This window comes from Malus sylvestris, chromosome 1 (genome assembly GCF_916048215.2).
Source record: "Malus sylvestris chromosome 1, drMalSylv7.2, whole genome shotgun sequence".
Classification (NCBI taxonomy): domain Eukaryota; kingdom Viridiplantae; phylum Streptophyta; class Magnoliopsida; order Rosales; family Rosaceae; genus Malus; species Malus sylvestris.
In genome coordinates this window covers 9,095,705-9,100,000 of record NC_062260.1, presented here as the reverse complement: position 1 = coordinate 9,100,000, position 4,296 = coordinate 9,095,705, and positions in this window count along the sequence as shown.

The following is a 4,296-nucleotide window of genomic DNA, read 5'->3' as shown; positions in this document are numbered from 1 at the left end:
TGGACTGAAAGATTTTATGTTGAGAGTGGGAAGATGATGCAAATGGTAACTGAAGTTTTAGTTCAAGGTACTGCAGATCATAGTGACATAGCTAACGAACTTGAAACAATGGGTCTTTCTCCTATGGATCAAATTGATGCATTGTCTCTTATTTTGGAAAAACCACAAAATGTGGGAGTGTTCAGGGCAATCAAATGAGAACTTAAGAAAGTGTTCGTCCAAAAGCTTTTAAGCAACAAAGCAAGCGGATGAGTATATTATGTGGTGCCTTTTGACATTGATGTATTTTGTTGATGCACAAAATCAGTGAGGACTTTGGTACAACAGAAAGTGTTACGTTTGTGACCTTCGCTAGATTGCTCCGGTCACTAGTGTGGATAAGTATGGAAATGATAGAGACAAGGAAGCAAACACAAGATGTACGTGGTTCACCCAGATTGGCTACGTCCACGGAGTAGAGGAGTTCTCATTAATTGTGAAGGGTTTACACAAGTACATAGGTTCAAGCTCTCCTTTAGTGAGTACTAGTGAATGATTTAGTACAAATGACATTAGGAAATATTGTGAGAGAATGATCTCTATTTATAGAAGAGAGTTCCTAGTTTCATTCTGACATTGACACGTGTCATGTTGTGATTGGCTTCTGATGTTGACACGTGTCGCTCTATGATTGGCTTCTGATGTCGACACGTGTCGCGCTGTGATTGGCCTCCTGGTTGGAGGGAAACTCTTATGGGTCCTTGACGGTATAACGTTGATCAGTGCTCAGTAGTTTCGGGATTGGTCAAGTATGGTATAAACAGTGCTCCTCTAAGTTTCTGAGTGAGCGAAGCTCCTCGGTTGGGGACTTGCAAGATCCAAGCTATTGAGTAATCACGAAACTTCTAAGTACCGAAGTGTGGTATCATTTTCACTTGCCTTATCTGTCTCATATGTAGATGTGGCATCTTCTCTGGAAGTACTTTTCTTCTATCCAGGGATGGTCTATTTAACTGATGAAGATGCACAAGGTAATGTATCAATTTCACTTGAAGCTTACTTGTAGTTTCAGGCTTGGTCAAGTGCGATACAAACCTTATAGTAGGAGTCTCCCAAGTCACCGAGCTAGGAGATTTGCTGAAAGAGGTAACAACAAGGTAAACAATCAGACTTCCAAGCAAGCAACCTGGATCGGAGGTTCAACTTCGGCTTCCGGTTGATTGTTCTCCTTCTCCTTGTGTCATAAACAGCACAAGGATAAGGAGAAGCAAATGGAGAAGAGATGATATGAGATACTTTTGCTTTTGAAGAAGTAACTTTCCACATGCTTATTCTTGAACTAGGCTGGAAGGTTTTCTGGTTTCCTCCAGAGTATAAGGCCGACTCAAGAATTTGAGGGTCAAAATAAGTCCATCAAATCTAGAGTACGTTTGACCCTGATGATATGGGATACTTTTGCTGTTGACAAAGTAGTGGATGTATCGGCACGTGTTCTGTTACGCTTGTCTCCACATGCTTCCTTGTATCAATCTCACTTGCCCTATTTGTTCCTCAGGCAGATGTGGTATCTTCTCTGGAAGCATAAGATGTTGAAGATGAGTACTCGAAAGCGATGCCAGGTAAGTAATCAGGCAAGGGGTTATAGGCAGTCAGTTCCTAACTGGAAGCTTGATTCTAAGTGATAACTGATTGCTCTATTTCTCCTTGTCTTGCAGGTAAGAACAAGGCCAAAGGAAAAGACAAGGAAAAAGCATGATATGGGATACTTTTGCTTTTAACCCTGATGATATGAGATACTCTTGCTCTGGTGTGGCTTGTTTGCAGAGGTATTATTGGGAGGAAAAAAAGCTGAGTATTTCGAGAGACTCTGCCGAGAGTGCCCTCTTGGATGTGAAGAAAAGTTGAGCATTTTTTTTTATTTGCAGGTCTACCTGGCTGTGGAGGATGGAGGTCGACATATATAGGAGTCACCCGAACAAAAAGTAGTAGTGCTATTCCTTTACCCTTCTTGGTCATAGCAATGTAGTGGGAGCTGCAAGCTTCACGTGTTTTAACTTTGTCGGAGCACTTTGAAAAAATGGTTTATGGTATCTAAAAAGCTGATGTTGCGTGTGAAGATTGCAGACAAGCTTTATCCAAGGAAATCTGGCTCTCGAAGTTCGGAGAGCGGTGCCTCTTCGATTTTCGAACAAGTAATCCTGTCGGAGATCTGGCTCTCGAGATTCAGAGAACAGTGCCTCTTCGATTTTTGAAAAAGCAATCCTGTTGGGAGTCTGACTTTTAAGATTTGGAGAGCAGTGTCTCTTTGATTTTTGAGAAAATAAATCTTGTTGGGAGTCTGGTTCTCGAGATTTGGAGGGCAGTAACTCTTCGATTTTTGAGCAAGTAATCCTATTGGGAGTCTGGCTCTCGAGATTCAGAGAACGATGCTTCTTCGATTTTTGAGAAAGCAATCATGTTGGGAGTCTAACTCTTGAGATTCGGAGGGCGGTGCCTCTTCGATTTTTGAGCAAGCAATCTTGTTGGTAGTGTTTTCTCGAATATGAGTAAAGGTTGGGCATTTTTGCCAGTCTGCTTTGCCACGGAGCACGGAGGTTGACACACATTAGGACTTTCCAGTTATCAAACAGTGGTGATGTTCCTTTACCCTTGTGGGTAATAGTAGGGTAGCTGGACCTTCAAAATTTATTTGTCTAAACTTTGTCAGAGATTTTTGGCAAAGTTATCTGTGGTACCCGAGAAGCTGATGTTGCTTGTGGAAAGTGTTGCCTTTTCGGAATCCGGAGAGTGGTGCCTCACCAATTTTTGAACCAACGACCCTATTGCCCTTTCTTTTACAAGGGCACCAATTGTGTGCAAGAAGTACATTTAGAGAGTTATTGCTTGTAGGAATGTTCCCCTTACTTCAGAGATTTATTGCACCTCATTTCTCCTTCATCATTTCTGAGAATGTCTGGCCCATCCGACCGTCATTTTGACTTGAACTTTGGTGAAGAGGCAGTCATGGCTTCTCAAGACAACATATGGCGCCAATCCTTCTTATCCCCTACTGGTCCTCTTACCGTTGGGGACTCTGTGATGAAGAATGATATGACCGCTGCGGTGGTGGCCAGGAACCTTCTCACTCCCAAAGATAAAAGACTATTGTCCAAACGATCTGATGAGTTGGCTGTTAAGGATTCTCTGGCTCTCAGTGTTCAGTGTGCAGGTTCTGTGTCTAATATGTCCCAACGCCTATTTGCTCGAACCTGCCAAGTTGAATCATTGGCAGCTGAAGTGATAAGTCTTAAACAGGAGATCAGAGGGCTCAAGCATGGGAATAAACAGTTGTACAGGCTCGCACATGACTATGCTACAAACATGAAGAGGAAGCTCGACCAGCTGCAGGAATCTGATGGTCAGATTTTACTTGATCATCAGAGGTTTGTGGATTTGTTCCAAAGGCATTTATTGCCTTCGTCTTCTGGGGCTGTACCGCATAATGAAGCTCCAAATAATCAACCTTCGGTGCCTCATCCTTCTGGGGTTCTGCCTATTACTGAGGCTTCGAATAATCACCCACTGGTGCTTCATTTTTCTGGGGCTCTGCTGACTGCTGAGACTTCTCCTGAGCAACCTTTGTGAAGGCTCCCTCTTGTTTGTTTATTTTGATTCATATATATGTACATATTTGTAACTTATCGGAGATATCAATAAACAAGTTTTGCTTCATTTCAACGTATTGTGCTAAATACACCAAGGTCTTCTTCACTAAGTTCTTTGAATTTTTCCTTTTGTTGAATCTTGTATGTTGAAGCTTTGTGAGTGAAGCATGTAGGTTAAGGTAGTGCTCCCTTAATTTCACGAGTGAGGAAAACTTCTCGGTTTGAGACTTGAAAAAATCCAAGTCACTGAGTGATCGTGAGACTTCCGAGTATCAAGGTGCAGTAGCATATGGTAGAAGTCCCCCAAGTCTCCGGTCGAGGGAGTTGACGAAGGAGGTGTGTTGCTAGTAGCCAAGTTTCCAAAGTAACAAAACTTCACCATTTTCCTTTCTAAGTGGTAGCCCAAAACTCTTCCTTCATATATATTTGTTATGAAAGTTGTTAGGCCTAAAGAAGAGGAGGCCTAGGCATTTTTTTTTTTTTGAATTTTCCAATTTTCGAATTTCTGAATTTCCGAATTTCCGAATTTTTGAATTTTCGAATTTCTAAATATATATATATATTTTAAGCTTTGTAGGTCAAGCTTTGAGGTTGAAGCTTTGTTGGGTACCATGAATTGATTTTGCTTCACACTATCTTGATCAAGATAGTGTGAAGCTTTTGTAGGTGAAGC